Source organism: Hyperolius riggenbachi, chromosome 4 (genome assembly GCF_040937935.1).
Source record: "Hyperolius riggenbachi isolate aHypRig1 chromosome 4, aHypRig1.pri, whole genome shotgun sequence".
NCBI lineage: Eukaryota > Metazoa > Chordata > Amphibia > Anura > Hyperoliidae > Hyperolius > Hyperolius riggenbachi.
The window spans coordinates 66,992,358-67,006,160 of record NC_090649.1 but is presented as its reverse complement, the minus strand read 5'-3'; the positions used below and the strand labels follow the sequence as shown (position 1 = coordinate 67,006,160).

Genomic DNA, 13,803 nt, shown 5'->3' with positions numbered 1-13,803 from the left:
CTTAATGAAAAAAACATGTAATGAGACGATAGCAGAAGAATGTTACAGACCGTAAATGCAGCATTCCACTTGGCTGACCTTGTTTGTCTACAACAAGAGCATTGACCTGCTTATTTCCTCAAAGGCGGCATAGTTCGTCTTCTGTTGTAGGATTCATAAATGAAGGAGCATACCTCTGTGGATGACATCATGTAGCCCAAGGGTGCCTAACGAGAAGATGGAGAAAGAAGAGCACAACTCAGAAGACATCTGCGCATAGGCCTCATTATGGCCCTTGTTATGGTAATTGAAGTAATTCCGTACAACTAATGATTGCTAAAACATCATCAACAATAAACTAAATTAATACACACAAAAAAGGGATTGCAGCGCTGAATAACACAGATTAATATTAGGGCAGCACAGAGAAATGGGATAGTGTTCACTCACCCATCAATTGCATCAATAAAAGATAAAAAAAAGGGGGGACTCCTGCGCCCAGGCTGTATGTAGCTTGAAATTAATAGTTTTAATTAAAAATCAATCTGTTAAAATATACAATACATAATACATGCACATAAAAATTGCTCAAATACCATACATATTGATATCCCAATCAATCAGGGCTGTGTAGAAAAAAGCCCGTCTGAACAACCAAACGGCCGTGTACACGTGACCTAAAAGATAATTTGATCAATTGTAAGCGTTCTTGAGCCTTTTGTGAATATATATCAAAAATTTAAAAAATTTCTCCAATATAAAAGTTCCAAAGATGTTTCTTTCATTGAAATATAAGCAACTCATATAATACGTAAATGGCTTCTGGCTATATCATATAGCCGAGTTCATATAGCGTCCATGCGTACTTATAGCAAATCCTATTGGTCAGCAATGTTGTTAAATATGTTAAACAGCAGTAGTACTGGCTTTAAGTAGTGATGTTCCGTATACTCACGCTACCGTAGCGCATATATAACGTCTTGTTGCACGTTGTTAATCCTTCCAGATGGGTGGATGAAAGTGCGACAGGGGGAGGATAAAAATTAAGTTCCGGTGGATTACTCAATCCCGTATAGCTGCGGCCGCTAGCTTGAGACAGGAGAGTCCTTAGATTGTAGCAAGCGTCTCTGCGAGGAATCAACCTCGAACACCGGAAGCACTGTTTACGTGACGTCACACACAGGTTCCTCCAATCACGCCAACGCGTTTCAAAAGGATACACCTTTCTTCGTCAGGGCTTGATGATTGGACAATTCCTCAGCACCTTTATCCTCCCCTTACTGCGTAGCTCCTCCCCCTTTCCCTCGTGCATGGAAATTATTCATTGAATGCGTACAATTCAATATCTTGATTTAAACCCGCTGGAGCTAGCGAGTTTAAGGTGTAAATCCAATATGATTCCCGTCTAGACATAGATTTTATATAGTCACCTCCTCTCCAGTTATGCAGTATGTTCTGGATAGCGTAACATTTCATCAAACTTAATTTACCTTGCTGACAGTATTTGAGATGTTTCCCCAAAGGATATTTCTCATCTTTTTTCTTTATATATTTAATATGTTCAGATATTCTATCCAGCAATTTCCTTTTTGTCCTCCCAACATATTGCTTGGCGCAGCCGCACTCAATCACATAAATCACGCCTTTGCTATTGCAATTATGATGTCCTTGTATGTCAAATCTTTCTCGTGTGTTTGTAGATTGAAATGTCTCTCTAATAGATTCTCCACTAGTGTTCCTGCACGGGAGACATAGAGTGCATCGCTTAAAACTTCCTCCCCCAATTTGCACTTCTCTGCGGTTGTTTACAGTTGGAGCAATAATGTTACTCAAATTTGAAGCCCGTCTATATATTATTTTTGGTTTCTCTGATAGTATTCCATTGAGTGTTTTGTCATTTTGTAATATATGCCAATGCTCATTGATAATTTTCCTTACTGCTGGCGCCTGTTGGTTGTATTGCATGTTAATACACAGTGGAAAATCTCGTTCCTTCTTTGCTTTTTCCTTAATCAGTTTGTCCCTTCCCATTTGTTTAACCTCTTGTTTTGCTTCTAACAAATCCCTCAAAGCATAATTTCAGTATATAGTCCAATAAGAAAAAAGTGACAGCATCCATTCCCTTCTGGTGATTTATAATAGTATAGAGGGAACTGAATGGATGCTGTCACTTTTTTCTTATTGGAATATACTGAAATTCCACAGACACAGATTGAGTTTATTGTGAAAGCAATTGGGTTTATATTCAAACATAATTATTTTGAATTTGAGGGGAAGTATTATCTACAACAGGTGGGCACCGCGATGGGCACGCGTTTCGCTCCGGGGTTTGCTAATTTATTTATGGCCTATTGGGAGCATGCGGTCCTGTGGGGCCAGGGGGGCCCCGGGGCAGAGCTCGTGCTATGGAAACGGTTCATAGATGACGCAGTGTTTATCTGGAAGGGAGACGAAACGGGGCTGGATCAGTTCCTTTCTTGGTTAAATATTAATGAATTTAATCTCACATTTGTATGTGAATACAGTAGAACTGAAATACATTTTTTGGATCTTACTATTTTTGTTAGTGATAATAAACTTAGTACAAAAACCTTTTTCAAAACTGTAGATATGAATAGCTATATTTACTTGGAAAGCTGCCACCTACTACAGTGGTTAAGCAATGTTCCAAAAAGTCAGTATATGCGACTAAGAAGGAACTGTTCTAGTGATACTGATTATGAAGACCAGTCAATGATACTTCAGCAACGTTTTTTAGATAGAAATTATGCTTTGAGGGATTTGTTAGAAGCAAAACAAGAGGTTAAACAAATGGGAAGGGACAAACTGGTTAAGGAAAAAACAAAGAAGGAACGAGATTTTCCACTGTGTATTAACATGCAATACAACCAACAGGCGCCAGCAGTAAGGAAAATTATCAATGAGCATTGGCATATATTACAAAATGACAAAACACTCAATGGAATACTATCAGAGAAACCAAAAATAATCTATAGACGGGCTTCAAATTTGAGTAACATTATTGCTCCAACTGTAAACAACCACAGAGAAGTGCAAATTGGGGGAGGAAGTTTTAAGCGATGCACTCTATGTCTCCCGTGCAGGAACACTAGTGGAGAATCTATTAGAGAGACATTTCAATCTATAAACACACAAGAAAGATTTGACATACAAGGACATCATAATTGCAATAGCAAAGGCGTGATTTATGTGATTGAGTGCGGCTGCGCCAAGCAATATGTTGGGAGGACAAAAAGGAAATTGCTGGATAGAATATCTGAACATATTAAATATATAAAGAAAAAAGAGGAGAAATATCCTTTGGGGAAACATTTCAAATACTGTCAGCAAGGTAAATTAAGTTTGATGAAATGTTACGCTATCCAGAACATACTGCATAACTGGAGAGGATGTGACTATATAAAATCTATGTCTAGACGGGAATCATATTGGATTTCCACCTTAAACTCGCTAGCTGCAGCGGGTTTAAATCAAGATATTGAATTGTACGCATTCAATGAATAATTTCCATGCACGAAGGAAAGGGGGAGGAGCTACGCAGTAAGGGGAGGATAAAGGTGCTGAGGAATTGTCCAATCATCAAGCCCTGACGAAGAAAGGCGTATCCTTTTGAAACGCGTTGGCGTGATTGGAGGAACCTGTGTGTGACGTCACGTAAACAGTGCTTCCGGTGTTCGAGGTTGATTCCTCACAGAGACGCTTACTACAATCTAAGGACGCTCCTGTCTCAAGCTAGCGGCCGCAGCTATACGGGATTGAGTAATCCACCGGAACTTAATTTTTATCCTCCCCCTGTCGCACTTTCATCCACCCATCTGGAAGGATTAACAACGCGCAACAAGACGTTATATATGCGCTACGGTAGCGTGAGTATACGGAACATCACTACTTAAAGCCAGTACTACTGCTGTTTAACATATTTAACAACATTGCTGACCAATAGGATTTGCTATAAGTACGCATGGACGCTATATGAACTCGGCTATATGATATAGCCAGAAGCCATTTACGTATTATATGAGTTGCTTATATTTCAATGAAAGAAACATCTTTGGAACTTTTATATTGGAGAAATTTTTTTAATTTTTGATATATATTCACAAAAGGCTCGAGAACACTTACAATTGATCAAATTATCTTTTAGGTCACGTGTACACGGCCATTTGGTTGTTCAGACGGGCTTTTTTCTACACAGCCCTGATTGATTGGGATATCAATATGTATGGTATTTGAGCAATTTTTATGTGCATGTATTATGTATTATATATTTTAACAGATTGATTTTTAATTAAACCGATTAATTTCAAGCTACATACAGCCTGGGCGCAGGAGTTCCCCCTTTTTTATCATCAACAATAACATTTCTTAATTTATTTTTTTTTACCCATAGAGTTTAACCCATCATTAATGTCTCACAAGGAACCAAGCACCGATTTTAAAAAAGATAAATACATTAACCTCACACGGCCGGGAGAGTCTAAACTGACATTGCAGTTGAGGGGGGATGGGGTTGGGGGAAGCACCATTACTTATCTATGGGGTGCTGCTCCTCTAGTCCATATTTGATTCACACTGACCGTAGTTTTTTATCTCCTGGCAGTATTGGGAGTGTGCGCTCGCTGCGATGCATGCCAAAAGATGTAGCCCGGGAGATGCGAGTACTGAGAATTAAAGGGAGATGCGAGTACTGAGAATTAAAAAAAAGGGATAAATATATAAAAGAAAAGACTTTATTAAAAAAAATAGCAATAAAATTAATTTTAAAAACTAAATGTGGCAGCAGAAATCAGATGCCACTAACAGAAAGCTTGGCAACAAAAGGAGGGCAGATTCATTTGTGTGCTGTACGGCCCTGCAGCACACTGTTAAAGCTGCAGTGTGCTGAATTGTAAAAAATGGCCTGGTCACTAGGGGGGTGTAAGCCTTGTGGTCCTCAAGCAGTTAAAGGGAACCTAAGGTGAGAGTGATATGGTGGCTGCCATATTTATATCCTTTTAAACAATGCATTCTAACTGGCTGTCCCCCTGATTCTGTGTCTTTACTACTTTTAGCCATAGACCCTGAACAAGCATGCAGATTATGCTCTGACTGAAGTCTGATTGAATTAGCCACATGCTTGCTTCAGGGTTGTGACCCAGACACTATTGATGCCAGAAGATTAACAGGACTGCCAGGCAACCGGTATTGTTGAAAAATAAATAAATATGACAGCCTCCATATCATGCTCACCTTGGTTCTACTATAAAGGAAACCTGAGATGGACAAATTAAAAGATTTTATACTTACCCGGGACTTCTTCCCGATTGCAGGTAATTTCTGCGCACAACACTCAGCGCCGCCGCCGAGCACCAAAGCTGTGCACCCTCATAACAGCAATGCTATGATACGCGCCCTGCGCAAGAGTAATTTGGGGATTTGGCGATTGCCAAACCCCGAATTATGTCTCCCTTGGGAATAGTATTTAATGCAGCCTGGGGGGGTTAGCGGCAGCAAGGAGAGCCATCATTTGGCTTGCCCTGCATCCAACTCACAGATGGCTCAGATATACGTACACCTTTCTCCAGCCCCACGAGCACCGATGTGTCCCTAGCCGTCCTCTGGAGTGCCTCCGTCTGCATGGCATCTGTCCCAGTAACTGGTTCAGCCAGGCTCGAGGGGGCCGTGCATGTGCAGAAGAGCCGACTGGAGTGACTGAGCCAGATTACCGGGACCAATACCAGGCGAATGGCGGCAGTCGGGAGGACGGCGAGGGACATATTGGTGGTCATGGGGCTGGAGGAAGCCCCAGGTAATTATAAAATCTTTTAGTGTAGTCGTCTCAGGTACACTTTAATGCTATCACACTCAGTTGCATGAAATAAATCTCATACTAACAGTTTTTCTTCATTTTTACACTTAAATCAGATATGAAAACATACAACCCATTTCGCACTCATCTTGCCGCTTGACGTTTGTCCATGACTCATGCTTTGTCGAGGAGTTATCATTCTTAACAGGTTCTTGAGCCGTCATACAATATGAAAGTTGATACCGTTGAATTCAATTAACATCATTAATATCCAGATTCCGTTATGTGGCAATTATGTACAAGAGTCTAAGGGTCTATTATGTTTTACTCTTTGTTCTTTAAATAAAAGCATATCAATTCATTATTAGCCAAATTGTATTTAAGCTTCGAAGAATGGGGGGACTTAATTACCATGCTTAATATGGATATGTTCTCATGCTGTTTTTGTATCCTTTGCAATGACAGTTTAATAATAAAAAAAAGCATGCTTTTCAGATTTATACAACCACAGATTCTGGAAATGGAATTTAATAGCTCCAGTAGATACTTATTTGTTACATTTACGGCTTGTGCCAAACAACAGGTGAATAAGTGGCACCATAATGACATACTGTATAGTAGAATGTAATCATTTTTTCAGGATACCCATTTTTACCTTAAAGGGATACTTAAGCCTTACATAGTTACATAGTTACATAGTTATTTTGGCTGAAAAAAGACATACGTCCATCGAGTTCAACCAGTACAAAGTACAACTCCAGCCCGTCCCCCACATACCCCTGTTGATCCAGAGGAAGGCGAAAAAAACCCCACCAGGCATGGTCCAATTAGCCCCAAATGGGAAAAATTCCTTCCTGACTCCAGATGGCAATCAGATAAAATCCCTGGATCAACATCATTAGGCATTACCTAGTAATTGTAGCTATGGATGTCTTTCAACGCAAGGAAAGCATCTAAGCCCCCTTTAAATGCAGGTATAGAGTTTGCCATAACGACTTCCTGTGGCAATGCATTCCACATCTTAACCACTCTTACTGTAAAGAACCCTTTCCTAAATAAATGGCTAAAACGTTTTTCCTCCATGCGCAGCTCATGTCCTCTAGTCCTTTGAGAAGGCCTAGGGACAAAAAGCTCATCCGCCAAGCTATTATATTGCCCTCTAATGTATTTATACATGTTAATTAGATCTCCTCTAAGGCGTCTTTTCTCTAGACTAAATAAACCCAGTTTATCTAACCTTTCTTGGTAAGCGAGACCTTCCATCCCACGTATCAATTTTGTAGCTCGTCTCTGCACCTGCTCTAAAACTGCAATATCTTTTTTGTAATGTGGTGCCCAGAACTGAATTCCATATTCCAGATGTGGCCTTACTAGAGAGTTAAACAGGGGCAATATTATGCTAGCATCTCGAGTTTTTATTTCCCTTTTAATGCATCCCAAAATTTTGTTCGCTTTAGCTGCAGCGGCTTGGCATTGAGTACGATTATTTAACTTGTTGTCGATGAGTACTCCTAAGTCCTTCTCCAAGTTTGATGTTCCCAACTGTATCCCATTTATTTTGTATGGTGCTAGACCATTGGTACGACCAAAATGCATGACTTTACATTTGTCAACATTGAATTTCATCTGCCATGTATGTGCCCATATAGCCATCCTATCCAGATCCTGTTGCAATATGACACTATCTTCCTGAGAGTTGATGATTCTGCACAATTTTGTATCATCTGCAAAAATAGCAACATTGCTCACTACTGCATCTACTAGGTCATTAATAAATAAATTGAAGAGCACTGGACCCAGTACAGACCCCTGTGGGACCCCACTGCTAACAGTCTCCCATTTTGAGTATGATCCATTGACCACAACTCTTTGCTTTCTGTCCATTAGCCAGTTCCCTATCCATGAACACAGACTCTTCCCCAGTCCTTGCATCCTCAACTTTTGCACCAGACTTCTGTGGGGAACAGTGTCGAAGGCCTTTGCAAAGTCCAAGTATATCACATCTACAGCATTCCCAATATCCATATTAGCATTCACTACCTCATAAAAGCTGAGCATGTTAGTCAAACAGGACCTGTCTTTAGTAAACCCATGTTGATGCTGAGAAATAAGATTATTTTCTACTATGAAGTCATGTATAGTATCTCTTAGTAACCCCTCAAATAGTTTGCATACAACTGATGTTAAGCTTACAGGTCTATAATTTCCTGGATCAGATTTTTTGCCCTTCTTAAATAATGGGAAAACGTGGGCTGTACGCCAATCCACTGGGACTCTGCTAGTTGCAAGAGAGTCACAAAAGATAAGATAAAGGGGCTTAGCTATAACTGAACTTAATTCTCTTAGGACCCGAGGATGCATGCCATCCGGGCCAGGTGCCTTGTCTATTTTTAATTTATTTAGTCTTGCCTTTACTTCTTCCTGCGTTAAGTATTTAATATTACAGTTAGAAGATTGAGACTCTTCTGCCTCTGTAATTTGCAACAGTGCTGTTTCCTTTGTGAAGACAGAAGCAAAGAAAGCATTTAATAACTCTGCCTTACCTTGGTCGTCCACCATTGAGTTCCCACCCTCATCCTTTAGAAGTCCTATACAGTCAACCTTTCTTTTTTTAGAGTTGATGTACTTGTAAAACTTTTTTGGGTTAGATTTGATATCCCTAGCGATTTGATTTTCAGCTTCGATCTTTGCCAGCCTAATTTCTTTTTTACAATTTTTATTGCACTCCTTATAATTGCTTAGTGCAGCCTCAGTCCCCTCCTGTTTTAGGACCTTATAGGCATTCTTTTTCCTCTTCATTTTATCCCTAACCTTTCTATTCATCCATAGAGGCCTTTTTTTATTCCTAGACATTTTGTTTCCATATGGGATATACATACTACAATATTGATTGAGAATACGTTTAAAAGCTTGCCATTTCCCTTCAGTGTCGTCCCCTTGTAGTACATTATCCCAGTTCACCAAACTTAGTGCCTGCCTAATTTGATTGAACTTTGCTTTTCTAAAATTCATAGTTTTAGTGGTCCCGCTGCCCCGTGGCCTATCAGTCACCAGATCAAACGTTATCATGTTGTGATCACTATTTCCCAAATGTTCTTGAACCTGCACATTTGATACATTATCTGGTCTATTAGAAATGATCAGATCCAGTAACGCATTCCCACTAGTTGGTTCCGTTACCGTTTGAGTCAAGTAATTGTCCTGTAGTGCTGCCAGAAATCTGCTGCTTTTACCAGAATGGGTAGCCTCAATACCCCAGTCAATGTCTGGAAAGTTGAAGTCGCCCATAATTATCACCTCGTTTTTACTTGCAGCTTTTTCAATCTGCTGTAGTAATCGCAGTTCTGCAGCTTCATTAATAAGAGGTGGTCTGTAGCATACCCCAATAAGCAATTGGCAACTTTTATTTCCACCATGAATATTTACCCAAACGGACTCCACATCTTCGCAATCTTCCTCCATCTCATTGTTGAGGACAGCTGTAAAAGAATTCTTAACAAAGAGACAAACCCCACCACCTTTTTTCCCTGTTCTATCCCTCCTAAACACATTGTATCCTTTTAAATGAGCTATCCAGTCATGGCTTTCATCCATCCATGTCTCGGTTATTCCCACAATGTCATAGCCTTTGTCATTCAGAATGAACTCTAGTTTGTCTATTTTATTTGCAAGGCTCCGAGCATTGGTTACCATGCACTTTATATTTTTATCAACACATTTACCAATTTTGTTTACACGAAATGGGCTACTTGAAGTTTTACCAACCTCCTTAATCTTTACACTGTCTCCACCCCCCTCTCCACCCCCCATAATGTTAGGCTCCCACTGTCTTTTTACCTTATCTTGTCTACATATTGAGACTTTATCCTCCCGCCTCCCCCCAGATTCTAGTTTAAAATCTCCTCCAACCGTTTAGCCATCTTCTCCCCCAATGCAGCTGCACCCTCCCCATTAAGGTGCAGCCCATCCCTGCTGTAGAACCTGTAGCCGACTGCAAAGTCTGCCCAGTTCTCCAGGAACCCAAACCCTTCCTTCCTACACCAATTTCTCAGCCACTTATTTAACTCCCTAAGCTCCCTCTGTCTCTCAGATGTAGTGCGTGGCACTGGCAGTATTTCAGAGAACACCACCTTGGAGGTCCTTGCTTTAAGTTTATCTCCAAGTACCTGAAAATCATTTTTGAGGACCTTCCATCTCCCACTAACTTTGTCATTGGTGCCAATGTGTACCATGACAGCCGGGTCTTCCCCAGCCCCACCCAATAATCTGTCAATTCTTTCCGCTACATGCCGAACCCGAGCACCCGGGAGGCAACAGACTGTACGGCATTCACGGTTTCTTCGACAGATTACCCTATCTGTGCGCCTAATAATTGAATCCCCTACCACCAGTACCTGTCTAGCCTTAGCTGCACTCCTATTCCCTTTCTCGTTACAGCAGTCTGCCCCTTGGTTGCTAAGGAGCACATCCTGCTGCAGCATTGCTACTCCAGAATCATCCTCCCCAATATTACGCAAACAAGCATACTTATTAGTGAGGGACAACTCGGGACTAGCCTCCCTGTCACTTTTTCCCCTACCCCTTCTAACTGTGACCCAACTAGCGGCTACCTCTGCTTCTTGCTCCGGCTTTACTCCACCCACCTCATCTTCACCGATTCCATCCAGTGTCTGGATCGTGAGATCCAAGCTCATCTCCATGTTGTGTATGCGTCTCAGTGTTGCGAGATGCTTATTTAGCTCTGCGACTTCCGCCTCTAACTGAGCAACACGCACACACCCAGGGCAACAGTAAACACCCTCAATCCGCTGATCAAGGCATGCATACATGTCACAGGATGTACACTGTACAGCATAGTTCAACATGATGACTATTGTGTGGGGAAATTTTATTTAAAGTAAACTGTGGCGGTAAAAGTTGAAACGGGAGAGGGAGTGAAGTTCGGGAGTGAGTGCAGCTGGGGTGGAAGAGGGGGAGGGGTGGAGGGGGAGTGAGTGAAGTTGGAGTGGAGGAGGGGGAGTGAGTAAGGTTGGGGTGGAGGAGGGGGAGTGGAGGAGGGGGAGTGAGTAAAGTTGGGGTGGAGGAGGGGGAGTGAGTGAAGCTGGGGCGGAGTCCTCAAAACTTAAAGACTACACCACAACGTGTTAGCACATCCTAACCAATGCAAAGAACCGCAATATTGTTTAATTTTTATTTATTTTTTATTTATTTTTTTTTACCTGCTTCCTCTCACCTCTCTCTTTGTGCCTGTGTTCTAACGCCTGTTTTTAACGCCTATGCCACTTGTGTCGAAGCCACTTAGTGAGCAAGCCACAGACTGAGTAAGCTCAGTACTGAGTCCTGAAGCTGACCAAATACCTCCTGTTACAGCTAATCCCTCCCCCTAGCTAATTACCTGCCTGTTGCAAGCACACTAGAGGAAAAAAAATGTACTTTTAAAAACTTTTAAAACTAACACTTGCGGCTAGATATCTGATGAACTGCAATGCACAAGCCCACCAGATATCAAAAAATCAGTCTTACTCACCTGGGGCTTTTTACCAGCTCCCTGCAGCCGTCCTGTGCCTTCGCAGTCACTCATGGATCCTCCGGTCCCTCGCCACCAGCTAGTTTTGTTTCGCCGACTGGCCTGGCCATGCGCAACATTCTTTGCGTTCCTGTCCGCAATAGCGTCCTGTGCAGGATGCTTTTGCAGACGGGGACGCAAAGAAGGAAACTAGCTGGTGGCAGGGGACCGGAGGATGCATGAGTGACTGCGAAGGCACGGGATGGCTGCAGGGAGAGCTGGTAGAAGCCCCAGGTGATTAAAACTGATTTTTTTTTTAATCCAAGGCTTAAAGCTAATGGGAACCGGGTTGTAAAAAAAATAAAAGTCAGATACTCACCTAAGGAGAGGGAGGCTTTGGGTCCTATAGAGCACTGCCTCTCCTCTCCCGGTGCCTGCTGCTGTCCTGGCGCCCCCGAAGTGGTATTCGACCGTTTCGGTCAAATACCGCTGTCTCCCGGCCGAAAAGAGGCTTCGGAGATGCTTCGGGAGCCCGAGTGCTCCCGAAGACGGGCCACTCTACACTGCGCAGGCCGCGCATCCTCTATGACGAGTTCACGTGTGCGCCGCCTGTTTTCGGGAGGATTCGGCTCCCGAAGACTTCCCGAAGTCCCCTCGGTGTGGGACGAGAACAGGGGAGCCAGCGCAGCACCGGGGCCACCGGGAGAGGAGAGGGATGGCTCATTAGGACCGAGCCTTCCCACTCCTTTGGTGAGTATCTGACTTTTTTTTTAACTAACCCGGGTTACGTTATACTGTAGCAAAAATCTTGAAATTGAAAACTCATACAAATAAGAAGTACAGTACATTTCTTCCAGAGTAAAATGAGCCACAAATGACTTTTCTCCTATGTTGCTGTCACTTACAGTAGGCAGTAGAAATCTGACATTACCGACAGGTTTTGGGCTAGTCCATCTTCTCACGGGGGATTCTCAGCATGGCCTTTATTCACTAAGTGCTTTAAAAAAAAAACCTGAGAACCCCCTATGAGAAGATGGGCTAGTCCAAAATCTGTCCATAATGTTATATTTATACTACTCACTGTAAGTGACAGCAACATACAAAGTAATTTATGGCTCATTTAACTCTGAAAGAAACATACTTTTTCTTTGTATATGTTAACATGTATTTTATATTTTAAGATTTTCACGACAGAGGTCCTCTAACTATCCCTTTAACCAGTTCAGTCTTTAGTCGTTTTTCACCTAATGCATTCGAGCAATTTTCGCCTCCCATTCCCACTTTAATGGGAATATCACGTTCTGTCGTTTTCACTTGAGCAATGTTCACCTCCCATTCATTAGCCTATAACTTTATCACTACTTATCACAATGAACTGATCTATATCTTGTTTTTTCTGCCACCAATTAGGCTTTCTTTGGGGGTTACATTTTGCTAAGAGCCACTTTACTGTAAATGCATTTTAATAGGAAGAATAAGAAAAAAACTGAAAAAATTCATTATTTCTTAGTTTTCAGCCATTATAGTTTTAAAATAATACATGCCTCCATAATTAAAACTCACGTATTGTATTTGCCCATATGTCCCGGTTATTACACCGTTAAAATTATGCCCCTATCACAATGTATGGCGACAATATTTTATTTGAAAATAAAGGTGCATTTTTTCCGTTTTGCATCTATCACTATTTAAAAGTTTAAAATAAAAAAAAAATAGAAATATTTCATCTTTACATTGATATTTAAAAAGTTTAGACCCTTAGGTAAATATTTACATGTTTTTTGTTTTTTTTATTGTAATGTTTTGTTTTTTTATATTAAACATTTTATTTGGGTAGTTTTGGGAGGGTGGGATGTAAACAATAGGTTTATAATGTAAATGTGTGTTGAGTTTTATTTTTTTTACTTTTAGTTGTAGTTTTACTTTTTGGCCACAAGATGGCGGCCATGAGTTTGTTTACATGATGTCAAACTAAGCGTAACATACGCTTAGAGAGACGCATGAAGGACGCAGCAGCCAGAAAAAGCTAAGCTTCCAAGAGAAGCTGTCACTTTTTCTGCGGGGGAGAGGAATCAGCGATCGGGCACCATGGCCCGATTCACTGATTTCTGGGCTAACGATCCGCGGCCGGGAGCACGCATGCACGCACGCGATCGGCCGCAGGAGCGCACATGGTTCCTGGACGTAGTTTCTATGTCCAGGAACCAAAATAGGTTGAGAAAAAAATGGAAAAAAATCCTATTTTGGGGGCCAGTACAGCGTTAAAATAATACATGCTACCATAATTAAAACTCACGTATTTTATTTGCCCATTTGTCCCAGTTATTACACCATTTAAATTATGTCCCTATCCCAATGTATGGCGCCAATATTTTATTTGGAAATAAAGGTACATTTTTTCAGTTTTACGTCCATCACTATTTACAAGCTTAAAATTTAAAAAATAATAGTAATATACCCTCTTGACATGCATATTAAAAAAGTTCAGGCCCTTAGGTAACTATTTTTT

The 13,803-nt window shown here is 41.2% G+C and overlaps 1 long non-coding RNA gene across 5 annotated transcripts in view; it reads right to left on the bottom strand.

The window, feature by feature from the left end:
• Window positions 1–13,803, bottom strand: part of LOC137571269 (uncharacterized) — a 72,408-nt gene that overhangs the window by 3,224 nt on the left and 55,381 nt on the right. For 3 of the 5 annotated variants that reach the window (XR_011031316.1, XR_011031319.1, XR_011031317.1), the window contains one exon: window positions 79–206. This is a non-coding gene — a long non-coding RNA (uncharacterized lncRNA). Of the gene's footprint in view, window positions 1–78; window positions 207–4,577; window positions 4,662–13,803 lie in introns of all 5 variants that reach the window. The other 2 variants (XR_011031318.1, XR_011031320.1) reach the window with 1 other exon arrangement.